Consider the following 13,436-nt stretch of genomic DNA (forward strand, 5'->3'; position numbering starts at 1 on the left):
GTGCCATCTACTTTGCACAAACAAGTTGATGTCTACCATAAGGTAAGAACTGAGGAGCCTAGATTTTAGGAGATACTGGATGCCGAATCGCGACCATGTCTCCCCAAAGCCAATGTTGCAGAAGCAAATTTTTACAATCCCAATGTTGGGATCTTACAATATTTAGGTGCTGATAAGAACGGCCACCTTGCCAAGGTGACGACCCAGAAGCTCCTAGGGTAAAGACTTTCTCTTACTAAGGAGGATTGAGACATACCTTATATTGTTCTAACTCACCAATACCAATGATGGTAGACCAAAAACGAAAGGATGGAGTGGTTGCAGTCAGGTCCTTAATCAAAAGACTGTTGAAGTATGGGAGAGAAAGAAGAGAGATTAAAGAAAGCTCAGCCAATAAGGTGGCAAAGTAAGGAGAAGAAACTTCGAGCACTTAAGACAGAGGAGGAAAAGAGATTTTAGGAGAAGAAGTGGAAGCAGCCATTCACATGGCAGAATGTATATATGACTTAGATTGGCTAGAGGATGAGCCCAAGGCCTCTAAGTCATTAGAATTTTTGTGTACAAAGCTTGGTAAGCCAGCACTAGAAGTACAAGACCCCTTGGAAACCATTAATTTCGGGATTGAGCAGGATCCAAGGCTAACACAACTCAGTGGCTTGTTGGAGGTTGGAGATCGGGCAAAGATAGTTGACCTTTTGCATGAATTCAAAGATTGTTTTGCATGACATTACACAGAGATGCATGGATTTGACCCTAGTTTAGTGGAGCACAAAATGCCTATCAAAGATGGCTACAGACCTATGAAGCAAGCACCAAGAAGAATGTCGAAGGAAATAGAAGGAAAAGTCAAAGAAGAGATTGAAAAGCTGGTAAAGGCAGGATTTATTAGGCCTACAAAGTATGTGGAGTGGTTGGCCAACATTGTACCTGTATTAAAAGCTATAATTAATGCCATTCGATGTTGTGTTGACTATAGAAACATTAATGAGGCAACTTCTAAAGATGAATACCCTATGCCCATGGCTGACCTATCCATCGATGCGATTGTAAAACATAATGTTCTATCTTTTATGGATGGGAATGCTGGATATAATCAGATAAAAATGGCTAAAGAAGATATACATAAGATAACATTTAGATGCCCAGGACATATAGGAGCATATGAATACGTGGTCATGCCATTTGGGCTGAAAAATACTAGTGCTACCTATCAAAGGGAAATGAATGTTATTTTTCATGATTTAATTAGGTATAACATGGAGGTAGACATTGATAATATTGTGGTAAAGTCTAAAATTGAAGATCAACACCTAGAAGACCTCAGATACCTTATTGAGAATGAGGACCCACAGGTTGAAGATGAATCCTAAGAAATGTGCCTTTGGGGTTAGATCAGGCAACTTTTTAGGATTCCTAGTTCATCAGAGATGAGTTGAGATAGATAATAACAAAGCTTGGGTTATAATGGAATCACCTTCCCCCACCAACAAAGTGCAATTACAGAGGCTGTTGGGGAAGATCAACTTTTTAACGGGTTAAATTATGTTTTTCATTTTCATTATTTATTGATTTAAATATATTTTTATTAACGAGTAACGGGGTCAGGTCATATTACCTGATAATATTAACAGGTCGATTCTAGTTCGGGTCATATTACCCGTTTATTTTAATGGTGTTACACGACACAACCCATTAAGCTGTCGGGTATGACACGAACATGAGAAACACGACACGAATGCTAGGTCTAAAATGAACCATTAAAAGTATAAACTCTAGCCAAACACATACATGTTATAATATGGAAGAATGAGTGAGACTATCATGCTTAAACTTTCAAATGTGACTTCAACACCAAAATATAACTGAGGAATGTGAATTGAAGTATTAAAGGAGTCGGTTGTGGTGCCCCTTATATTTTTTTTTCCCATACAGAATTTGATCAGCACTAATGCACGAACCAAATGCAGAATAAAATAATCTAAGCTAGGGTTTTCCATACATAAGAAATTTTGGAACTTCAAAGTGTTTGGGTTAATATTTGAGCATTGGACCTAGATGTAGGAAAGCCCAAGGATGCCAACTAAAAGGGGACTTGCCCGAAGCCTAGCACCAAGCCCAAAGGAAAAGAGAAGCCTTCTCAGCTAAGATAGAAGCCACATGCTTACCATTGAAATGACAAGTGATGAAGACTAACCTACTACCAGCCAAATAACACTTTCTAGTGGCATTCCAAGTAAAAAGTTGATGACTCACTACCCTTCAGATGCTTTTGGGCAAGAGCAAAGTCATAGTAGTCGGGGTAATTGGCCTATAAAAGGAAGAAGAGGCCCTGGAGACAAGGACACTTAACCGATTAAACAAACAAACATACAAACTCTGCTCTCAAGCCATATTTGCATTCAAAAGCTGAAATCCACCCAGATTTAGTCATTTTTAACGACAAGCTGTCTCTTGTCCATTTTAAAGCTTTGCTATCTCTTTAGTGGCGTAGTATCGATTCCCTTGTGTAAACTTGTTTACCATCCATCCCTTTTTAGCATATAAACCCTGTTAATTCAAAGAGAAGTGATTGCAAGAGGTTCAACCTTGACAGACAAGGTGAAATCTTGCCTGACGCTTTTTGTTTGTTTTCTAAATTTGTAGATCTATTACTTAATGCATTCTCCAGTATGTATTCAAGTTATTTCAATCAGTTTTCCTATTTTAAGAGTTCCATTTACATCTAGATCTGGTTAGTTTAATGGATATGTTATCATTAAAATCAATCAAGAACCAAGCAAAAGGCTTAAAGGGGCCTGGACTCCCTTCATTTGAACATACATGACTATGAACTAAAAGTCCTTGTTTATAAGGCAAGAAAAAGAAGTTAAAGTGGACTTAATCCATCTACGACAATCATTTGATAACAAGAAGTCCGAGTGACTTGGGGCACAAGTAATCAACTAAAAACACTCTCGTTCTACATCTGCTATACTGAGATAACAGTGGCACGCCTAGCATTTAGTTATTTTTGATTGCGAGCCTTAAGGCCTACACCTAAGGCCCCACAAAGGCACCTTATAGAACTAACTTTGTCTTCTTCTTGAAGCACATCAACAAGTAAAAGCTCGACTACACATCCAAAGTGCCAATCCCTTTTGGAGCTGTACTGAGGTCCGAGGATCATTCTCTAGAGAAATCTTTGCTCGAACATAGTTTTGGCACGCCCGGTGGGATTCATTAGTCTTGAAAAATGAGGAAGGAGAAAACCTTCAGGTGGAACATAGAATACGAGCCACCCCAGTGTCTACTAAGATCGAGCATGACAAAACATCTAGAGGATTTTCCTTCCCTGCAAAGACCATCTATTCTAGAGAGCCTAACTTTATTTGAGAAGTCAGGAGGAAAGGTGACCAATGAAGATTTGCAAGCCACCATGGTACAAGTGTTGAAAAGTATGGAGAAGATCACTCTGGAAACCAGAGGAGAAGTAAGCAGACTTTGTTATTTAACAGGGAATTTGCAAAGAAGATTAGATTTGGAGTACTCTACTCCAAAAAATGGTTATGCTAGGGAAGTGATGAGAGAGGCTAGTCCTAAGAAAGAACTAGTTATCCCTTTATTTCCTTTGCTTGAGGAAAAGAGGGATAAAGGAAAAAACAAGAGAGGATCTGAAGCTAGTTAGCTAGTGTTGGATGAGATCCTAGAAGCGAAGTTGCCCGACCCCGACCCCCTATTATTTTCACTAGATAGTAGGGGCAGAGCGGGCAAGAAAGAAAGAAGTATGGGATGCCTTAGTTAATCGGAGAATTCAGTGGAAAAAATGACCTTACCAAAAGCCATACCCGGAGTATATTGATGAGTAGAATCCTTTTCCACACAACTTCAAGATGCCCGCGTTTCCCACTTTTAGTAGGGAGGATGGTAGTGTATCCTTTAGAGATCACATCTTCAAGTTCTCCAACCATTGCGTGGCATTCGAAGACAATCCTAATTATAAGTTAAGATTGGTTGGGAACTCATTGGTTGGCCTAACATCTCAATGGTATTCTCTGTTGCCCACCAATTCTAGTGCTAACTAGGGGCAAATGAAGATGGCTTTCCATGAGCAGTTTTATAGGATATAGCCCGAGATGTCTATCAATGATTTAGTGAAGGTGAAGCAATATGAACCTGAGTCTACATAAGACTTCATGATGAGGTTCAAAAGGACAAGAATGAAGTGCCAATTCCCTATCAATCATGCCTAACTCATATCCATTGCTCAAAAGGCTTTGAGGCTACCTATGAGGAAAAAGTTTTATGATTTATAGTTCAATGAGTTACAAGAGTTGGTAATTGCTGCCACAAAGTATGACACTTATCTAAGGCTCCTCATTTTTACAAAAATAAAGCTGTAATTCACCAAGTGAAGTTTGAATGAGCTGAGCCAGAACAAAATGATGGCCATGGAAGAGAATGGATTGACATGTGTGGGGTAGAGATGACTACCCCCTTCAAACCTTTAATAGTGAATGGGTTAATCCAACCAGTAAAGGATCAGAAAGTGGTGATGAATGATGGCGGATTTGTCCTTATGAAACCTCCTAAATATCAGAGTTATTATTTTGATTTAACCAAGGCCTTAGAGATCTATGAAGAGTTGGTGTGGGCAAGAGTGATCATGCCTGACAACACCAAAAAGATGCCTAAGCCAAAAGAGCTAAGAGGGAAAAAGTATTGCAAGCTGCACTATACCTTCAATCACTCTATAACCAATTGTGTCTAGTTCAAGGATTGGATACAAGACCTCATAGTGAAGGGAAACTTGCTGTTGGAAAAACAACAAGCCAATATGATGATTGACACGAATCCCTTCCCAGAAGCCCTAATAAACATGATCAAATTGACTTGGGCAGAAAAAGGGAAAGGGAAAACTACTTGGGAAATGAAAAAAAAAGGAGGCAAGTTGACAAACCAATAGAATGAACTATCAAGCTGCCCGAGAAACCCAAATCAGCCATAGTTAAAGGACTGGTGTTGTGTATTAAGTGCCAGGGCGAATGTGAGTTAGAAGTACTAGCATTAGGAGCCATTATTGATTAAGAATTGATCAGAAGAAAGGAGAAAAAGGAATAAGAAGCCTACAAAAGTATCATGCATGCAGTTGAGAAAGAGACCTCCAGAAATGTTTTCCAAAAGTTGGGAGGAGATTCTCAACTAAAGGGCTTATAAGAGGTATTCAGAAATTATGAAGCCTCTGAAGAGGTGGAGGACAGAGAAGCCAAAATACTAAAATGGGTGGATGTAAGGCCTCCCCAACCAATTTACAATGATGTTAGAATGAAGGGAAAAACAAACAGCATTATATCCCCATTCACAAAGAAAGATTCTGCCTAGGAGAGTTCAGAGGCAGCACAAAGCTTACATGAACTCATTAAAAGTCTCCACTGCCTCAGAAACCTCCGAAAATGTAAAGTTTGAGAAAGTACCTCATGGGGGAAGAAATCAACTTCATTGGACAAGCAAAAATGAGGTAGAAAAAGAAAATAGAAAGACTGATGGGGAAGAAGACCATGTGCCATAAAGCCATCACCCTGGGAAGTACAGAATCCTAAGGAGAGCTCAAAAGGACATGATAATGATACCAACACTAAGATAGAGCTAGGAGCCAATATGTTTTGGAACTATCTCGCCTGAGAGAAGAATGCCCCCACCGTTACTGATTGATACTCTCTGTGAGAACCTAGTGCAGGCATAGAACTTTGGCATAACTCGGGAAGAAAGGTTGTTAGAGCTGATATTGCCAAAAGAAGCACATGCCTGGTTAGATGAATTCATGGACCACATTAAGGGCAAGAAGATGACTTACTTGAACCTAGTAACTTCCATGTAAACATGACATTTGTTTTATCTGCCATGTTTTGTCCTAAACATGATTAACTTGCCACCATAAAGGATGATTACTTGGTAACAAAACCTATGATGGCACATGTTAGTGTTGAAGAAGTGGGAAGAGAGGAGTCGAGCTGAATAGGTTTGCCTGAGCTCACAAAAAAAGAGCATGAGAGAGTGTACTCAGATATAATGGTCTTCAGTCGCCCGAGTTTGACCCTAGCCAGCCATCTTAAGCCTATTTATGTAATTGCTCATCTGGAAGGAATGCCTTCAAGAGGGTATTGATTGATGAAAGAGTTGCGGTCAATGTGTTACCATATAAGTAGATGAAAAATGTGTGTAGAAGTGAGGATGATCTCATCCCTACGGATCTAACAGTTTCCAGTTTCTCTGGAACCATCACTATAACTTATGAGATATTGCCCCTGGAGGTTGACTTGGGCTCTAAGCTAATCATGCTAGCCTTATTCGTTGTGGATAATACTTCCATATATGAAGCTTTTCTAGGCTGAGATTGGATTCATCAGAGTCTCTCTGTGCCTTCCACCTTACACCAATAAGTAGCAGTTTACCATGAGGAAGGAGTCGTGGGACCAGGATTTTAGGAGATGGTGAAGGCCGAGTCACGACCATTTCTTTTCACTGCCAATGTAGCAGAAACCAGCTTTTATAATCCTAGTATTGGGATTCTCGAGTGATTAGGAGCTGATAGGAACAACCGCGGACCATCTTTTATTTCAAATGAAGTAGAGGAGTTTGCAAGTAAGTTCAAGATAAAGATGGTTAAGTCTAGTCCGTACTACCCCCAATTAAATGGTCAAGCAAAAGCCAACAACAACATCTTGGTGAACATTATTAAAAGAATGGTGACAGATACTCCAGAGAAGTGGCATAAGAAATTAGGAGAGACTTTGTAGGCTTACATAACTTCAAGAGGGCAGAAAATGAAACTACTCCTTATGCCTTAACCTTCGGGCATGATGATGTACTCCATATGAAGATTAATGTGAGTTCTGTTAGGATTCAAAACCAGTTTGGGTTGCACAATGAAGAATACATTCAGGCTATGTGTCAAGGAGTTGAAGATCTAGATGTAGCCCAAATTAAAGCTCTAGAAAATTCAATAAAGGAAGAGGGTTGTTACTCAAGCATACAACAAGAAGGTCAAATTAAAGACCTTCAAGGAAGGAGAGTTAGTATGGAAAGCAATTCTGCCTTTAGGAGCTCAAGTTAGAGGCTTTGGGAAATGGAGTCTGACTTGGGAGGGTATTTTCATTATCAACCAAGTACTAGAGAAATAAGGATATTACTTGGCAGATATGGAAGGAAGCTTACAGAGGCATCCAATTAATGCTAAGTTTTTGAAGAAATATCACCCAACCTTGTGGGATATTATAGATTGTTACATTGAAGAAGTTTAGACATTGTAAGAGATCCAAAAGTCAGCTTATATGCTCATCATAGTTGAGTTTCAAGGAGGGAATGCAAGCTAAAGTGGATTAAAAGAAGTCATTTTCATTTCATTGAATGTTAAATTTACATAAGAATCAGCTTAATAGTTTTACATCCTTGGCTAGGGCAGCTATCCTAGAATGGTATGTCTACATAATAGTGAAGATTCTACCCGGCTCCTCCAAAGCAATGTTATTATTAGCTTACTGTGCTTCAGCATCTTCAACTTCAACATTTACTTTCTTGACCTCTTCAATCTTCTGGTGAGGCTGGTTGGTTAAGGTCACTTATTCAGCCTTAAGTACAGACAATTGCTCTTTTAACCTCTCAATTTCAGAAGACACATCTGTAATCTTTGCCTCTATAGCAGAGCCTTCTTCCACAAGTCCTACGAAAGTCTTTGGCATTGATCCTAAAACCAACAAGGTCGTGGTAGTTGATCTCGAAGCATACACCTATGATGATGAAGTGATCAAGAAAGCAAAAGCTATAGAAGTTCTGAAACAAAAGTGGAATCTACCGGTATGATTAAGGCTGCTCAGCTACTTCTCAATGCCATAGAAGTCTTGAAACAAAAGTTGGACGTAGTGCGTTTTTCTGAGGATACTGTAGAAACCAATGCCCAGTCATGGGTAACATCTACGACCCTGCCTGAGGGCCTTAGCTCGAAGACTTGCACTATGTCAAGGATGGTAAGAGACATGGGGCCCATCTTAAAGTCAAAAGTGTTGGTGCCTGAGTTCCAGAAGAGGAGTGCAGTTGTCAGTAGCTTGGGCTTGGCAATGAACGCGGTCTTAGAGAGCATTATCAGCTCATAAATTCCATTGTTCATCCACTTCTGCTTGAAGGTGGGCTCGAGCTCATTGACCCATTATGTCCATGCCTCATCCTTCATGAGTGGGAAGCCACGACAGTGATTTGACCATTTAGAAGACGAAATGCCCGACTTAGCCTGAAATGGGTTGGGAGTATACCAATTTTCCTTGGGCATATTGTTTTCTACAGCTAAAGGGACCTAAGAAATCCATGTAGGCCTCAACGAATGTACTCCTCCCTCATCGAAAAAGAGTTCAGTATGCAGGCCTGCCCGAGGGCCATGAAGGCCGTTGAGCAAGTGGTGCATGATAGTGATTCCCTCACCAGTGTCGCAGGGAGATTGAGTTCGAGCAACTTTGGGTGCCATTGGATGATTTTGAGGAGAAGATGGGAAGAAAATCAGAATTAGGGGGCAAGAAATGAAGAACAAGAAAAGTTTCTGAAAGTTCTGAGGTACTTTGTTGAGGAGTTTAAGTGAGGATTATATAGTAAGTGGTTAATTAACGATCAAATTCGTTGGTTAGTGCAAGGGTTTTAGTTAACCAATGACTGCTTTAAATGGTGCAAGTCCCGAGTAAATGAATGCGATGGCTATTTAATCATTATTAGCGTCTTTTGATGCCAACTAAAAGGGACTTGCCCGAAGCCCAACACTAAGCCCAAAGGCAAAGTGAAGCTTTTTCAGTGAGGATACAAGCCATGTGCTTACCATTGAAATAAAAAGTGATGAAGACTAACTTACTACCATTCAAAGAACACTTTCTAGTGGCATTCCAAGTAAAAAGCTGATGACTCATTACCCTTTAGATGCTTTTGGGCAAGAGCAAAGTCATAACAGTCGGGCTAATTGGCTTATAAAAGGCAGAAGAGGCCCCAGAGACAAGGATACTCAACCAATCTAACAAACAAACATACAAACTCTGCTCTCAAGCCAGATTTGTATCCAAAAGCTGAAATTAACCCAGATTCAGTCATTTTTAGCGACAAGCTATCTCTTGTCCAGTTTAAAGCTCTGCTATCTCCCTTAGTGGCGTAGTATCGATTCCCTTGTGTAAAATTGTTCACCATCCATCCCTTTTTAGCATATAAACCCCTGTTAATTCAAAGAGAAGTGATTGCAAGAGGTTCAACCTTGACAGACAAGGTGAAATCTTGCCTGATGCTATTTGTTTGTTTTCTAAATTTGTAGATCTATTACTTAATGCATTCTCCAGTATGTATTCCAGTTATTTCAATCAGTTTTCCTATTGTAAGAGTTCCATTTGCATCTGGATCTGGTTAGTTTAATGGATATGTTATCATTAAAATCAATCAAGAACCAAGCAAAAGGCTTAAAGGGGCATGAACTCCCTTCATTTGAACATACAAGACTATGAACTAAAAGTCTTTGTTTACAAGGCAAGAAAAAGAAGTTAAAGTGGACTTAATCCATCCACGACAATCTTTTGATAAAAAGAAGTCCGAATAACTTGGGGCGCAAGTAATCGACTAAAAACATTCTTGTTCTACATCTGTTATACTGAGATAGCAGTGGCACACCTAGCACTTAGTTAATTTTGATTGCGAGCCTCAAGGCCTACACCTAAGGCCCTACAAAGGCACTTTTTAGAACTAACTTTGTCATCTTTTTGTAGCACATCAACAAGCAAGAGCTCGACTACACATTCAAAGTGCCAATCTTTTGGGAAACTGTGCTGAGGTCATAGGATCCTTCTCCAGAGAAATCTTTGCCCGAACACAATGATTACAAAACCGTAATCAACACCTTTTGAATTATAAGACATAATTAAGTGTAATAGTATTATCCCTCGTTGTTTAACTAAAGACCCATTACCACACAAAAAGATAAAGGTTTAGCATCAAACCTAAACTATATTAAAGATTAACATATTAATCTTATAGGTCCATATCAACATACATTCTAGGGCACGTACGTATATTGCAGACCAAATTTTTTAGCACGGCGATAGCTATAAAAGCCATTATGTAGGACCTGGGTGGACTAGTATATAAATTCTCTAGCAGTTTACCATTTCAGTAATACCTGCTCATATCATTTAGTTAATCAAAGCTTAGCTGCTTTATTCCAGTACACTAGCTAGCTAGCTAACATGGGGTTCATTAACCTGTAGCCGTGGAGATATATGTGTTTCAGTTTGATCCTCATGCTGGGGACCTAGTCATCCGGAGCCACTTTTCACACCCTACAAGATGCATCGATGTACGAGAGACATGAGTAATGGTTGGCTCGTTATGGTCGTGTATATAACGACATTAATTAATGAGAAGGAGACTCATTTCAATATATTCAAGGAAAATGTGGCGTTTATAGAATCTTCTAATAAGGATGCAAACAAACCTTACAAATTGAGTGTCAATCAATTTGCAGACCTTACAAATGAAGAGTTCAAAGCCTCAAGAAATGGATTCAAGGGACACGAGTGCTCCACGAAGACTTCTTTCAAATATGAAAATGTGACTACATCATTACCAGCAACAGTGGATTGGAGAAAGAAAGGAGCAGTAACCCCTGTCAAGGACCAAGGCCAATGCGGTAGTTATATAAACATCTAGCTTATTTTTTATTTATTTATGTTAAATGGTTTTGTTTCATACTTATTCTAACTTTTAAGTCCAATATCAATATACAGGATGTTGTTGGGCTTTTTAGCAGTGGCTGCCACGAAAGGAATTACATAGCTTATAACTGGGAAATTGATGTCTTTGTCTGAGCAAGAGCTCGTTGATTGTGACACTGCTAGTGAAGACCAATGATGTGAGGGCGGCTTGATGGACGATGCCTTCTAGTTCCTCCAACAAAATCTCGGGATTAGCACAGAAGCTAATTAGTAATTACCCTTACAATGGCGTTGATGGTACATGTAACGCTAAGAAGGAAGCCATCTGTGCAGCAAAGATAACTAGCTTTGCAGATGTCCCTGCAAACAGTGAAAATTCCCTTCTTGCCGCAATAGCTCATCAACCTGTTTCTGTTGCCATTGATGCTAGTGGTTCCGACTTCCAATTCTATTCAAGTGGTGTCTTTACGGGAACCTGTGGAACGAGCCTTGACCATGGTGTTACCGCTGTTGGTTCTGGCGTGAGTGAGGATGAGACTAAGTATTGGCTAGTGAAGAACTCATGGGGTGCAAAATGGGGTGAAGCTGGGTACATAAGAATGCAGAGAGATGTTGCTGCGGCGGAAGGACTTTATGGCATTGCTATGGCTGCCTCTTACCCCACAACTTAGCTAATTTTACCATCAACAATTAAATCAATGCCTACTATATATATGCGATGTAGGCACTATGAGATCTAAGAAACTCCTATGTAAAATACTTGTAAGATCTACGTATTTTGGTTGCAAGAACTAGCCATTTTATTGATCTTACCCGAATTATTTGGTTGCAAGAACTAGCCATTTTTCCATCCTTTTATAAATAGTTAATAGCTAACTAAATCATTTGGGTAAGATCAGCGTGGCAGTTTATTCTTTATTGAAATTGTGGCCAAATTACATTGGGCCTTAAGTTAATCTCACTAGCCCATTAAGTGGGCTTTTTATTTAGCCCATTTGAAAAGCCACGGGTGTGGCTAGGGTTTTAATTGGCAGCAGTAGCAGCTGCCTTTGTTTTTTAGCGGCCGAAAAGAAGAAAAAAGGGTGCCGCAACTCCCATTTGAAGAGAGGAAAGAAAGATGATTTTCTTTCTTTGTTAGTACTTACTCAATCAAAGTTGTATTTATGTATTAGCTTTGAGCTTTTTATAGAGAGAAAATTATTCACTATATTTTCTTATCTATTTGTTTCTTTGGTCATGAGAGTTGTTGAGTGTATTGGGGTTTTGGGTTGTGAGATTGCCAACACTTTGTAAACTCCCATTTGGTTGATAGTAGATTATTGGGTGAGCTTCTACTGCTCTGAGGACATACTCCAGTTACACTGGCTATTGAGGAACCTCGTTAAAATCTTGGTGTCTTTTATATTATGTTCTTGCATTTCATTTGATATATTTCCTATGGTTTAGCTTGAGTTGGTTCCAATTGGTTTGGTGTTATCCTAGCACAACAATTGGTATCAGAGCACTGGTTGCTCTTGGGTATTGTCTAGTTGCTAAAGATGTCAGATGGGCAAGATGAGAATCATTTTGGAAGCAGCTCTGGGTTTGCAAGAACTACGGTGCAAAATGCGAAGTTGAAGTGGAAAAATTTGATGGCACAAACAACTTCGGGATGTGGCAATGTGAGGTAAAGGATGTGTTGGCTCAACAAGATCTGCTTGCCGCTTTGGGAGATAAGTCGGAAGCTATGTCGAAGTCAGAATGGGAGAAATTAAATTTGTGGGCTTGCTTTACAATTCGGTTGTGCCTTGCAAAAACTCAGAAGTATTTTGTGATGCGGGAGACATTGGCAAATGTGTTGTGTCAAAAATTAAAAGACAAGTACATGACGAAGAGTGCAGAGAACCGGCTACACTTAAAGAAAAAGCTCTACCGCTTCCAATATAAAGAAGGTACAAAAATGATTAGACACCTTGATACTTTTAATAAGTTGATTGCTGATTTGATGAATTTAGATGAGGATATTAAGGATGAAGATAAAGCCTTAATATTGTTGAATTCTTTGCCGGACTCTTATGAGCATTTTGTTACCACTATTACGCATGGTAAAGAAACTGTGAAATTTGAAGATGTGTCAATTGCCTTAATGAATTATGAAATTAGGCATAGAGATAAAAATCATGATAGTACCTTTGAGGCTTTGGTTGTTAGAGGTAGGTCATCAGAGAGGAGATCTTTCTCTAGTAAGAAAAAATCACTTTCTCGACCTAGAGGAACTTCTAAAGGTAGAGAAAGTTTGGAAAGGGATGAATGTGCTTTTTGTCATAATAAAGGCCATTGGAAGAAAGATTGTCCTAGGTTGAAGATCCTTGGCATGGAGATCATTAGAGATAGAGAAAAGGGTTTGGTATGCTTGAATAAAAGACAATACCCTGAGAAGTTGATTCGGAAGTTTGGAGTTCATGATTCAACCAAACTGGTTAGTCCTCATTTGGCTCCTAATTTTAAATTGTGTTCTCTACAATGTATAAAATTGATAAGGAGAAGCTGCAAATGAAAAATATACCATACGCAAATTTGGTTGGTAGTTTGATGTACGTAATGGTATGCTCTAGACCGGATATTGCTCATGCAGTTGGTATGGAGAGTCGATATATGCATAATCCTGGTAAAGAGCATTGGCATGTAGCTAATTGGATATTAAGGTATCTCCATGGTACTCAAGATGTTGGTTTATGCTTTGAGAGGGATGGC

At 39.3% G+C, this 13,436-nt stretch overlaps 1 pseudogene; it reads left to right on the forward strand.

Annotated features, from left to right (window-relative positions):
• Positions 1-737: 737 nt before the first annotated feature.
• On the forward strand, positions 738-11,374 carry LOC126633934 (senescence-specific cysteine protease SAG39-like; annotated as a pseudogene).
• Positions 11,375-13,436: the final 2,062 nt, after the last annotated feature.

The sequence above is a fragment of the Malus sylvestris genome, chromosome 9, assembly GCF_916048215.2.
Source record: "Malus sylvestris chromosome 9, drMalSylv7.2, whole genome shotgun sequence".
NCBI classification, from domain to species: Eukaryota; Viridiplantae; Streptophyta; class Magnoliopsida; order Rosales; family Rosaceae; genus Malus; species Malus sylvestris.